This window comes from Chrysemys picta, chromosome 6, assembly GCF_011386835.1.
Source record: "Chrysemys picta bellii isolate R12L10 chromosome 6, ASM1138683v2, whole genome shotgun sequence".
In the NCBI taxonomy this organism is placed as follows: Eukaryota; Metazoa; Chordata; order Testudines; family Emydidae; genus Chrysemys; species Chrysemys picta.
The window spans coordinates 55,525,663-55,539,995 of NC_088796.1; the positions used below are offsets into that span (position 1 = coordinate 55,525,663).

Consider the following 14,333-nt stretch of genomic DNA (forward strand, 5'->3'; position numbering starts at 1 on the left):
TGGATTCTAAAATTAGAGCCCACTAAAAACTAGTATATTTCCCTTTTCAACATATGCCTTATTCCTAATAACATTATTGAGCATTCCATACTTGGATTGGGCCAAAATCCGTCTCAGTTAGAAGCACCCAACTTCCACAAAAGGATACTGTGTGCACATGTGTGCAGCATTTGTCTTTAAGAGAGGATAATACACCTATAAATCTTACTGGTGAGTTCTAGTGCACAGGACATTCATTAACTTTAAATTAACTTGCATATACATGGATACATATCTAAAGTGCCTGATAAAGTTATGGGAAACTCTCATTCAAACCATTTTTTAAAATCCATCGGACTGTTCCTATTTTCATGCCTATTGCATTTTTGGTATTTTGTGCTTTGTAATACTAAGGGCCCAGTTTTGCTAACCCTATGTTTATAGAACAAGTCAAACCTGCTGAAGTAAATAGGATTTCTGAACATTAAGGATTTGCAGTATTGTCTGTAATATGTTTTAGAATGTTTTAAATGTATTATTGTATAGCAATTTGAGTACTTTGGTGGGGGTGTTTTATAAATAATAAAATTATTAATTTATTTATTAATGTGAAGGGTTTTTTTTATAAGATGACAAAAGCATAATGGCATAATATCAGTAAAATCATATTGACTTTATCTCACCAAAATTATTACCAGAGACTGAATACTTTATTTTGCACTGCTGACAACTTAACAACCATTCATTATCCTTTACTATTGTCAACACAACCAAGTTTTTAAGTACTCAAAGGGGAGAAACAATTAGTGAAAGTTATTATATAATAATATCTTTTAGAGACCAGATTGATATATAAAGTGAAGAGGGAGTAGATAATTTATATAACCTCAAGGAAGCAGAGTCAGACAGAACAAGGTATACCTCAAACTTCAATGTATTTTCTGCTTCTGTACAGACACAACTTAAAGAAAAATCACACTAGTTTTGATGCATATTATATGCCAAATCCTGTTACTTTACTAACTGGGCCTCATTCTGCTCTCATTTTATACCAAGCTAACTCCATAGGCCTGATTTACACCAGGATAAGGGGGATCAGAATTACGGTCACTGTCTCCAAGAGGGCACTTAGCCCCTTGCAGGATTGGAACAGCTATGATTAATTGTCCACTTTTTCATTTAAAACTGACTGTGCGGTTTTTTTTTAATGGGATTTGTGATGTTGGAAAGTTTTTCTCTACAAATGAACTGAAAACTAGCATGTGATTGTATTTCACGTTCTATAATAGGTTGATTGGTAAATAACTCCTTGGCAGTTTTCACTGCAACTTCAAGATGCTAGCTTGTTGTGACAGAACTTTTGACTTTAATTGTCAGTAAATTCTGTACATCACCTGACGACATGTAGAAGGTTTTAATATTTCTTCTGCTCCCATTGACTAAATACCTTTTAGAAAGGGGTTTGTGTTTCCCATGTCTCACAGAGTGATGACATCCCAGGTTTATCCAGTTTCCTGGCTCTTTTGGCTTCAGGCATATGGAACTTTTGCCAGGCCTCACACTGTCAACACACAGTCAGCTGGACATATATCACTTCGAATTTCTTGCCTTTCAGCAATATTACCTTAGATTGGCAGAGAAGACCTCATTCTAGCCTAATTCCAGAATAATTCCAAACAGTCATTTCAGTCATTCTTCTCTACAACATAAGTCATAGACCATCTTCTATTCTGAAACATAGAATTATTAAACTGTATTAGAAAAAGTTGTTTGTTGCAAAGCATGTTCATTTTTCTGAGTAAAAAATAACTTTAAAGGACAGAATCCTTCACTTTATGTGCAATACACTAATGCATATATGTGCTTATCTACTGAGAGAAAATATATCTTTCAGTTTATAGATAGCAGGGCACAAAAATAATTACGTATTTTATGTTTCAGGTAATTTTCTCTTTAACATAGTTGTTATAACAAATCTATATATATAGTAGTAATAGAGCACATGAAGTAGCATTATCAAATGGTCTGAGTGTGGGAATGGGCACCGGGAAACCCTGGATCTTAATCCCAGCTCTGACACTGACTCGCTCCAGGACTTCAGGTAAATCATTCTACCTCTCTCAGTCTCATTACCTCTGTAAAATGGGGGAAATGATGATGATATACTACCTGCCACATTCCCTATTGTGGAGCATATTACCTCAGTGTAACTCTAACCTTTTTTATTATGTTAAGTGCTAGATATTCTATTAATAAAGGTTAATGCAATAGACTTCTTTAAAAATACATTTACTGTGCACAAAAATCAAATGAGATTATGAAATGCAGTGAAGTGAATAATTAGTAAATAAAAGAATGAACCTGTAAATATAACAGCTTTTTCCTGTCATCAATCCATCTCAAAACTCCCATTGACAACCATGGGAGTTCCATATGTGGAACAATGGCATGAAAGATGGCATTAAGCTCCAAGTCCTTCCTACAGACCCCCATTTAAGTAACTTTGCTGGGTGCTGGGGAATTCTGGAGGGCAAGCAAAATCTATTTGTCTTAGATTTCCATATTGTGTTTGTTACCATATCATCAAATGAAGTCCCAGAATAGTTGGTATCTAAGCAAAAGGGCTAGAATAGTTTCCATTGGAATTAGGCATCTAGGCACTTTTGAAAATCTCAATAGGCACCTATCTGTATCTTGAGGTGCTTACATACCTTCAAAAATCTGATGTACCAATGATATACCTGAGATACGTTAATGATATTATCATCCTCTAAGCACAAAACCTAAACTCCACCACAACTTTAACCACCATCTTCCATCCATCAAACTCTCTTTGGAATACTCCTGCACCAACATCAGCTTCCTGGACACCATCAGCTTCAGCAATGGAACCCCACAGATCCAGTAACCACTTCAGATACACTAGGAAATCTGTTATCTACAGTCAGACACTCAGATACACAGAATATGCTCCAAGAAGAAAGTCCGGGATACACACCATAATACACTTAAAATTGCCTCCACCAAGCAAGGACACTCCACCAGAGAAGTAGATCACATAATGGAACGAGCCTCCCAGATGTCCCAAGAGAACCTGCTTCAATATGGAAAAAAACCCTCTTACCCTATAACACCTCATTGTCACCTACCACCCCGCACTGGAACCCATATAGGGATATCATTAAGGAGTTACAACCCATACTTGATGGAGACCCCATCTCCCCACAGACCAGAACACAGACCAGAACACGCAAACTCAAAGCAGCAGCAGATCCTGCCACAACAACAGATGCAAAACTTGCAGACATTATTTCCACTGCTACAACAAACCCCCTTAACCTACTTGCAAGATCTATGGGTCCTACACATGCCTATCACAACACATGGTGTACCTCATCCAGTGCATCAAATAATCCAAAACTATGTGAGTAAAACCAGACAATCACTTTGCTCTCTACAAACTCACACGGAATAATTATAAAAGACAAAAACACTCTTTCTCCCATGGGCAAACACATTTTAAAAACTGATCATCCATATCTGACCTCTCATTCCTTGTCTTCAAAGGAAACTTACACAACACCTTCAAAAGTAATCCTGGGAATTTCAATGGATAACTCTGCTAGACACCAAAAATCATGGACTCAACAGAGACACTGTTTTTATGGCTCATTACAACAAATTGTAACTCTCCTTTGTTCTATGACTGCAAAGGTATTAATTGCCTATTGCACTGTAACTGGTTATCAGCAACTTGTGTTAACCCATTATGCTTGTATGAAGATGTGATACTCTGATTACTTTTCCCAAACCTGAAGAAGGGCTCTGTGTAACCTCAAAAGCTTGTCTCTTCCACCAACTGAAGTTGTTCTAGTAGAATATCTCACCTCACCCACCTCGACTCTTCAAAAATCTGGCCCTTTGTGTCCTCTCACTATACATGCAGTGGAACCATATGGTCCTACTGTGTCAATGGGGGAGTATTTGGGCTTAAATTGGTAGCACACTTCAGAGTAACAAGAAAGAAAGAAAGAAAGAAAGAAAGAAAGAAAGAAAGAAAGAAAGAAAGAAAGAAAGAAAGAAAGAAAGAAAGAAAGAAAGGAGACTGCAGGAATAAATCTGTAAAATCACTTAACTTTTGGTGTCTCAACCCAAAATGTAACATGTTCTGTACAAAACAGGCCTCTTAAATGGGAGGCAGTGAAGTCCAGTAACTATGCCATTAGACATGGACTCTCTTCTTTGGTTTGGGCACTGGCCTAGAAGTTGGGAGACACAGGTTCAATTCTATACTCTGCCACAGACTTCCTGTATGATCTTGGGCAAGTCACTTAGGCTCTGTGTGCCTCAGTTTCCCATCAGTAAAAATGGGTATAATAGCACTTCCCTACCTCACAGGAGAATTGTGAGGAGAAATGCATGTAAAGATTCTGAAGCACTTTGAGAGCTACAATGAAAGATGTTATATACGAGCAAGGTAATATTATTTCACTGTGACTTTTGGGGAAATAAATCACATGCTTCAGTTTCCCACCTGTAAAATAGGAGTAAGGGTACCTTCCTTTGTAAAGCACTTTGAGACCTACAAACAAAAGAGCGTTATATCAGAGCTAAAGATTATTTATCTCAATACTTCTGACAAGATTAGATATGGATTTGTAAATGAATAACATTTGTATATAGGAAAGTCAAGCATTTAATTTGTTTCCCCATAGTGTTTTGTAGCACAAGATAGCACACAGTGCTGTATTGATGTAGGGGAAATCCTGCCTTCCTTCCTTATTGCCACAGAAGACTAACTACAACTCTATGTGATCCCTCCCCTCTTTGAGGGCTGCTTCTCCTACTACTTAGGTCAAATAGACTAGCCCCTTTCACAAGCACTGAATTATCACACAAAGTAAAAGCAAATTCTGACAATTAACTGTGGTCTACAGCAGAGAGTAGGAAATAGCACCACAAAAATCATATACATTCAGGAAAACATGAGTTTTTTGTCAAACACTTTCTTGTCTGGGTTTGAGTAGTCTGAGTAATGTCAGAAAATACACAGACCTGGGCCTAGGACATCTTTAAGAAAAATGTTCATTTAACAATGTTTTATTATATATCATTGAATAAAGTCATAACACAATATTGCATTTGAATACTGTTTTGACATAAGAACATTGGGTTATAATGATTTATATAGTCACATACAGGATAGAGGTCTTATATAAACTGGATTTATTATATTATTAGTGTTAACATTTCTTAACTACTATCATACACTGTGTAAAAGAGGCAACATATTTTAACCAAGGTTTCACGCTAAAAGATTCACCATTTTGTTCTGTGATATGTTGCACTCTCAAAATATTGCCTTTCTACAAAATTTAAGTACCATGAGTTTGAGTGACATCAAAGTATGTAATAACAAGAGATCCAAAATACTGCTTAGAAGTCATAGTGCTTTCTAGCTATTTTTGAAATATTTTCCTTTGTGGGTTTTGGCAAGTAAATTGGAGATGAAAAAAACCCAACAATAACAAATGTAACTAAAAATGCGGTGTCAATTCTTCAAATACTAATTTGCCTGTTGTGTCTTTTTGATTATAAACCCCCCAAGGCTGGGATTGTCTCTTTTCTGTTTGCATAACGCCCATAATAATAATTTATACTCCAGCCATGGCTATTCTATAAGACCATCTCCCCCATTTGAGCTCAATGGGATGACTCAAGTGTGTAAAGTTAAGCATGTGCATAAGGTCCTAATCCAGCAAGTGACAACATGTGGGCATACTGCTGTGTTGAATCCACACAGAGCTCTGCTAACTTCACTGGGACTCCATGTGGGTACATAGTCTGCCCTCAAGCTATCAATTGCAGCAGGGGTGCCCAAGAGTTTACAGGATTGGAGCCTTTACAATTCTTTAAAACAAAAGTCATTTCATCTAGGCTAGGGCTTTTTAGTTGACCCTTAAACAAACTAATGATTTCTTCTTATTATTTCATTTTCTACTAGTGTAATTTAAAAAAATATATAATTAGATATTTTTTCTGATTATACATTTAATTACTCTGAAACAGCCATTTAACTCTTCCTATTGAAATACTATCAGTTACAGAGAAATTGCTGATATTTTATTTCTCCTGCACATTTTAACGATAGGAATAAAACATCTACATAGATGATCAGACCAACTCAGAAAAAAAATGAATTGGTCTAAACTCCATCCAAACACCTAACAGAACCCAAAATTTTGGGAGGGTTCTGGTAAGTTAAATTAAGTAACACCCTTACTAAGGATGTTAATGTAATCAGATATTTTTTAAGTAATTGTTTGCAATAGAGGATTACTTTATCAAGTACTATTTTGATATATAATTTGATTACTCATCTAAAAGAAGCATAATGGAGACTTCTTTCAGTTACTTTTCTGTGCTGTCTTCTCATTATTATTACTATTATTTGTTTTGTGATATGCCTTTGAACCTCAGTCATGGACCCAGGGTAGGATCTACAAAGGTACTTAGGTATTGGAAAGTTGAGCATTGGGTGCCTAGAAAAATCACAGGAGCAACACTGTGATCTACAAAGCCTGAGTTAGGTGCTCCCTATCCTATAAATGGGGAGACTTAGGTTCCTTAGACAGGATCTACAAAAGCCAGCATGCTATATGGGGAGCCACCTAAATTAGCTGAAAGGAGATGCTGAATAATGGGGTGTGTGCTAGACTCTGCCCCTTTCTCAGAAATAGGCACATACGCCCAGGCTGTAGGAATGTGACTCTTTCTGATTAGTGATCCACAAATGGGAACCTGTTACCTGGAGTCAGTGGATTCAGGTGCCTAAGAAACTGTGGATCTGGACCTAGAAACTCATTGTGCTCGGTGCTGCACAAACACGGAAAAAAAGATGGTCCATGCCCCAAAGAGTTTACAATCCAACTATGAGAGAAGAGACAACAGACAGATACAGACAGATAGATGGGGGAGCAGAAGGAAACAAAACAAACTCCTGTGTAATTATGTAATGACTAAAATCTCATTATGCAATTCACACACATGGTACATCAGTCTGAAGTGCCCAAGAACATTATTGATAAAAATGATTACGTTGGTATATTTATTTTGTAAGAAAATAATCAGAAATGTAACATGGTACTTTGTGCATACAGCAATCCATATTTCAGAATAGAAGCTTTTTCAAAAGCAGTTTTATCAAACCCACCATATCCTTTGATCCAAGGGTTGTTTTTACTCCGTTATAGACCAAAAGTTTAAAAGGGCCTCGGTCCAGCTTCTAATTTTATGCTTTCAACTGCTTCTAAGTTCAAAATTAAGCCTTCAGCTAATTAGGTGATTCTGATAACACTTAGGCACGTGCATATCTTTACTCAAGTGAGTAGCCCCCCTGAAGTCTTTGTTTGCCTAAGAGTAGAGCATTAGAAGCTCTTTTTAAAAGTTGTCTCTATATTTCACAAAATCCATGGTGCAGGATCTCAATAAGTCTATCTAGATAACCTGATGGGCCAGCAGCTATTTTCAGATCTCATGTGCTCCAAAGGTACTGGAGGTCAGAGGCATATTAATGTATTTAAGGGATCAATGAAAATAGGAAAAGCTCAAGAGTGCATAATATTAAAAAACAACAGGCCACCCCTTAGTGATTTCCAGACTTGCCAAACCCTTATCTTTATCAGCAATAGTATGGGTCTTGATAGTAGCAGGAAAAACTTGGAAAGAGTTAAAATGTAACTCTACCTTGAGATGTGACTATAAGCATAGCATCCCAGGTTCCTTATTTATTATCTCCTAGTTGTTCAATATCAATGTAGTCAGTTTATAAGCAACATTTTTCTAACTACCATCCTCACAAACTCAGTCTTGGGATCTGAAAGTTAAGAGTGGATAGGATAACACCTTTTCATCAATAATAAAGGTTTTACAGGTTAAATTCTGGCCTCAGTTCACCTGTGAAACTATATGGCCTTTAATAAGGTGGCACAGGTGTTACTGTTTAATCTTGCAATTGAAATTTAGTAAACAAGGCCTTGATGCTGCAAACACATATACACTTAACTTTATGCATAGACTTCAATGAGACTATTAACATCTATAAAATTAAATACAGGTGTAAGTGTTTGCAGGTTCAGAGCCTAAGTCTATTTTCGATATACAAGAAGGAATAGACTCCAGCTCAGTCTCTCTTAACTATGTTGACTCTGCAAGACTAAAAGAATAAAAGGTTATTTTTGTCACTAATTCACATAGTATTGTTTCTATTCCCTGATTGGATGACCAAAGCTTTATAAACAGGATGATGGGCTGATTGGGGTTTTGAATCTCCCAGGAAGGTGGGATAGAAGAGGGAACTTGAGAGTGAGCAGCAGATAAATAAGTTTAAGGAATTCTAGGCAATGTTAAATCTTTTCCATACAGAAGATCATGGTACTTAACTATGTACGTAGATCTTAGATTTAAAAAAAAACTAGGGTTCCTCCTGGCTGAAGGAAAGAAATAGACATATATTTCTAATAGAAACAAGATTTATTTGACTTACAGATTGTTTAGCAGACTTTAAAAATGTTTATCACACACATACATAATGTTTTTATTAGTTAGTTAAATGACTGGAGAAATACAAAAGCTTCTAGGAATCGTATTTCTTTAACTTCTTGAAAACAATTCCTGGAAAAGTCATTCTCTCAAATGTTGTAAGAAAAAACTTACAAGCTCCTAGAAAACGAAATACTGCAAACACCAGTGCTCACTCTGTCTGACACCCTTTATATTCTGGATGTCTTTAACCAAATAAAAAAGGTTCCTTTGATATTTAAAAGAAAAAAGGAGGGAAAAACTTGTTTGCAGCAGATGGGTCACATGAAAGGATCATTTCAAATAATGTGTAATGATGTGTAATAGTTCCTGGAAAGCATTAAACTACAACTAGTAATATTAAAGTAGAGCTATAACTATTTAAACAATATCTTGCAAAATTTAATTTTTTAAAAAATCTTACTGAATAAAAATGGAAAGCTAACAGTACTAAACAAATAAAATTATCTCTTTTCAATGACAGTGCTAAATCAGTCCTAGTATATGGTCCAGTGTGCATAGCAAGGGGAGCTCCTTAGCAGCAAGTTCAGGACAGAATTATATGTCCCTTATCATCATCCTCCGAGGAAAGGCCTCTTCAGTACCTTCCTTATGTCAACATCCTACTGCTTCTGCTGCAGACACTGAACCTCTTTTGGAGCTTGGTCTTGCACTGACAGTAGCCTCAGGGCTTCATTGAAGTTCATCCAAGTTCCCACTGCCTTCTAATGAGCGTGATAGCCAAGTGAGTGCTGTTACACAGGACATGCTGGCATTAAGCACAACATGTATATCTTCTTCCACCACATTCTCTTGATGGGGTTTCTCACATACTTTCTACTCTGATGCTGCTGTTGCTTGTTTTTGCTCCACAATACGCCATTACAAGGAGCTTGTCTAGCCCTTTGTGACTCGAGCAGTGACCACTTCGGACACAGTGCAGCACATCCCTTTAAATGCCTCCTTCACAAGTGGTACCAAAGAATATCAGTTATGAGGCAATCATTCCATCACAATGCCAGGATGTACTCCAGGCAACAATGGGACGATTAAATACCTCTCTATCCCAGAAGGTCTGCAGAAACACTATTGTCACAGCCCTCAACAATTCTCACACATACTCAAGACTGCTGTTCATTTTATATTTATATGTTTTTGTTTCTCCTCCTTGTCCTCTGTTGAAACCTCCCTCCTCCTATTCCCACTTTTCCAAACCCACAAAGTTCTTTCAAGATGGCTGTGCAAACACTTCTACTGGAAATACTCATGTAAATACATATGTATTCAAATATCGGTGGATCTCTTTCTGCAGCTTTGCTCATACAAATATTAATGGAAAGAAAAATACTGAACATAAAACCATCAAAGTAAATTTGCAAGTTTTAGTTGCATGGATGGTCTCAATTTTTTTTACAATACTGGCCCGGCCCTATAAATAGGAAACATAAAATGAAGTACAGATATTCAATGAGAGGGAAATAAATCACGTGGAAAGCAGTCATGATCCAAGAGACCTATGGTCTGCTTTTTTAAAGTTCAGGGTGGTTCCCTTTACTTCAATAGAAGGTTTGGGTGCATAGCATCTCTGAAAATACAGTTGACAATCAACAAGAAATTGGAAATCAGGTTTTTCAATACAGTTTGGCAGGGGGAAAAAGCTTCTTCTATCTTGGCCTGAATACAAAATGTCATTAAATCACATGAGTTGGGAAGGGATATTTTTATCTACGCGGTTCTGATGATGCTATATCTAGAATATTGTGTACAGTTCTGGACAATTTAGGACCAAAAATATGTTGATAAATTGGAAGGAAAATAGATAAACATGAAAAAAGTTTACAATAAGTGTACTTGATTTCAAAACCATCTCCAAATATTTAAGAAGAGTCAACACTAAGGAAAGGAATTTTTTAGGGTGGTACAAGAAAATATAATTATCGGCAGCCAGCCTGTCTCAAGATTGGATATTAACAGATCTCAGAAACTAAGTGTGGATGGATCAGGTCAGTGTTTGTATGGAAGACACTCAGGTGCTACCAGAAGTTTTTTTGTTAATCAATAGGTAGCATGAGTGAGAATTAAATCTGTGTCAACATAGTGCATTATTTTGTCAGAAGAATCATGTTTTGGATGAGTATAAAAGCAAGGTCATTAGAAATCCCATGGTAATGGATTTCACAAGAATAGGATGAAACTCCCAAATCTAGTTATCATAGTATTTCATTAATTTACCCACCTATCCAATGTGCATATGAATTGCAAACTGTAAAGTCATAAACAATTTGAGGTCATGTGAACACAAAATTTATGTTCACATTCACACAAAGTGTGCAGTCACACATCTGTAAGTACTTATATTTTATAGTGGGCTGTTCATTCTAGCAGAGAAAGCTATAACACGATCCAATGGCTGGAAGTTAAAGTTAGACAAATTCAGACTGGAAATAAGGTATAAATTTGTAACAGTGAGGCAATTTAACCATTGGGATAATTTTGTCAAGGGTCACGGTGGATTCTTTATCAATGACCATTTTAAAATCAGGATTAGATGTTTTTCTGAAAGATTTGCTTTGGGAGTTATTTTGGGAAAATTCTATGGCCTGTGTTATGCAGGAGGTCAGACTAGATGATTACAATCGTCCCTCCTGGCCTTGGAATCTATGAATCTACACACATGCATGTGAGAAAATTCCCCTTTAGGACTGGGAGACAAGTCAGGCAAAACATTAAATGGTAACAATACTAATACTCCACTAATTAGGGAGATTACAAGCATGTGTATGGTGTTAAGGATTCTAAGTTTGATGGTGCAAAAGAACTCTGATACACAGATATCAGTAAAACAAATGGATTTCCTCCTTGTAAAACCAGGAGATTCTTTTGTCACACAAAATATTAAGTGATGAAAATTTTAAGACATTTCCCACTAATTGGAGGAATTACAGGAAGGTGCACTGTCTCTGTCCAGGAATAATACAACACAGACCTCTGGCAGATAGTACAAAGGAATTTAGATAGTGCAAAAAATAATGTCCCCTTATAAAACCGACAGATACTTATGTCAGGTTAAATAAAAAACAAAAATTCCCAAAGGAATTACAGAAGGTAATAAATGTCACACAACAACAAGAATTATAGCTAGTACTAGGAGAAAATATTTTCTTCCAGATTTTTATAGCAAGATCAGAAGGCCCATCTTAAATGTCATTTTTCTGAGAAATCAAAGGAAAATGGCACTTGATCCCTCACTTGGTCAGGGATACCAGAGACACCACTAAGACCTCCATCATCTTGCGTGCCTCACGTGACCAGTACCCTACAAACCAAGCTAAACGTAAAAATATACCAGTCACACATGCCAAAAAAAGTTTGTGGCTATCCATTTGGAGAACAATAAATATATATATCAAAAAAGATTCTACAGACTTTTTAAAGACATACATAGCATTTGAGTAAACCACTGATGATTTGCAGATGCAGTTCACATTCCAACATTAACTGATTAAATGTACTTTTGCAGTTCAAGTCAAACAGCTTAATCAGTGCTAGACATCAGTGATGTGACCAAATTCCAGTTTGGGTTGTTCTTCAACTCCAGTCTTGAATCATTATGTACTGTTACTGTGTACTGTAAAACAGTTGCGACATATAGCCTCAGAGGTACCTGCACTGCAGTGATGAATAAAGTGATCACAATATACTTTATTGGGCCCTAACCTAACTCTCTGCTGAGGCAAAATGCCCAATAAAGTCTACAGATTTTTTCCTGTTTAGATACTTCAGGATCAGGCTATTAATAATAATAATTAATATTCATTGAGCATACAAAAGTGTGTATCACACAATTACATGAAACAAAAACAGTCCCTTCCTTAAAGAGTTTGCATTCTGACACATGCAACAAAAGGATGACAAAAGTGTCGGGGTAGGATGCAGGAGGAGAAACAATGCCCATAACAAAAGATTGTGGTTATTTAGAAAAAGCACGTCCACAGCATGGCTGATTATATTTTATATTACAATTTACAAAATGAAAAAGTTACTAAGATAAAAAAAATTGTCTTGATTGACTCGGTGGGTGTTGCGGAAGAAGTGGGCTTTATGGAGAGATCTGAATAAGGGTAAGGTTTGGTGACTCGGTCTAGGGAGGTTCTTTTAAGCAGAGGAGTGGGGGGCAAAAGGTGCAGAGAGATTGTGAGAGAAGCAAACAGTATCAAGGTTAACATCAGTGGGAGAAAAGAAGAGATAGGGACAGATCAAGAGGCTAGGCCAAATAAGGTGGGACAATGTTATGCGGATGCTTGACTGCAAAGGGCAAGAAGTTCTAATTTGATGATGAATGTTCATTGAATTTAACAAATGTGGAGGGACTCATTTGTGAGGAACTCATCACCTTGCACGATTGTATTTGAGTTAGTGATTTTCAATATCAATGGAACAACTCACATTAGTAAGGGCTGCGGGATCAGGCACACAGTGCCTCAGGATGTACCTGGAAATAAGATGCTATATAACTGTTAGATTATCATTAATAATAATTAGGAGTAACAAAATGAAATGACAAAAAGAAAAAAAAAATTAGGCTGCACAAAAGGAAACACTTCCTAATGGTGAGCTCTATTACAGTGTGGAAAAGCCTCCAAGGAAAGTGGTGGACTCCCATTCTTTGAGACTTTACACCACCACCAGACAGATTACTATAGAAAATAGTGAAAGGAATAATACTTCAGTAGCAAGGAAATAGACTAGATGAATAACTAGGATTTTATCATCTCTGCCTTCTATAATTCTCAATATAGCTGGGCAAATATAGATAGCAAAAAACACCACAAATATCCTTTTTAATGATGACTGTGGGTTGCTTCACTATTGTTGGTATGATCCCGTTTACTTGCTTTCCATTAACTTTCATACAGTTACATCTTTATTATGTTGGCAGAAAGTGGAAGGTATTTCATTTTTGCATGAATGTTCATGCAAATATATTTTTCCTGCACGTTTTGTTCCAGAATTGCTTGTTCAGCTGTTTTGAAAATTCATTGTAGGTGTGTGAACTTGAAGGTCATCCAATCAGAGAGCAGAAACAATAGCATGTGAATTAGATGACCAATCACATATGAGAATCTTAAATCAGGAGTGTTGAATACTTGCATGAATACTTAGTCCAGTGTGATCAATCCACAGGATAAGAGTGTTTGCACAATGGATTGGTTGAATAATTAATAGTGTGGGGGGCGTGTAATAAAAACAGTCTGACTGTGGAAAATTACAGAATAAATTGTGTTGTGAATAATTCATGAAGCTCTAGTTCTGAACTTTTTTTCCTCAAAAAATATTTTTAAAAGATTTTAAGAATCTCTTCTGTGGAGGTGTCAATGAAAATGGTCACAGTCATGTGGCACAGTGTGAAGCTACAGAAAGGAAGTGTGGCTTGATGTGAAAACCAGCAACTGGAATACTGTTATCACTTCTGGATTTACAGATTTAGACCTATGAACCTTAATTTGAGAAAGTATAAGAAATGGCATTGTTCACTGAGCAGCATTTCATAACCATAATGCCATGATCTACAGAAGGAAAGTTGAACTCTGTCAGCTCTTCATTCTCCAGAAAGTAAACCTTACAGTACCATAAGGAAGGTGTATGTGGAGGAAAATATATTCTCCTCACTGTTCTTCAGTTCCAGGTTTTATTTTGAACACGTGATGCCAGTTTTCTCTAGAATAATACAATGAATGCTAAGCAAAACTCATTTGGGCCATCCTGGTTTTCAC

General features: G+C 36.5%; 1 long non-coding RNA gene across 8 annotated transcripts in view; it reads right to left on the reverse strand.

Annotated features, from left to right (window-relative positions):
* LOC101948281 (uncharacterized) overlaps positions 1-14,333 on the reverse strand; it is a 170,267-nt gene that overhangs the window by 98,726 nt on the left and 57,208 nt on the right. For 7 of the 8 annotated variants that reach the window (XR_255342.5, XR_508686.4, XR_508689.4 and 4 more), the window contains one exon: positions 1,604-1,709. This is a non-coding gene — a long non-coding RNA (uncharacterized LOC101948281). Of the gene's footprint in view, positions 1-1,603; positions 1,710-4,513; positions 4,563-14,333 lie in introns of those variants that run through there. The other variant, XR_010602216.1, reaches the window with a different exon arrangement.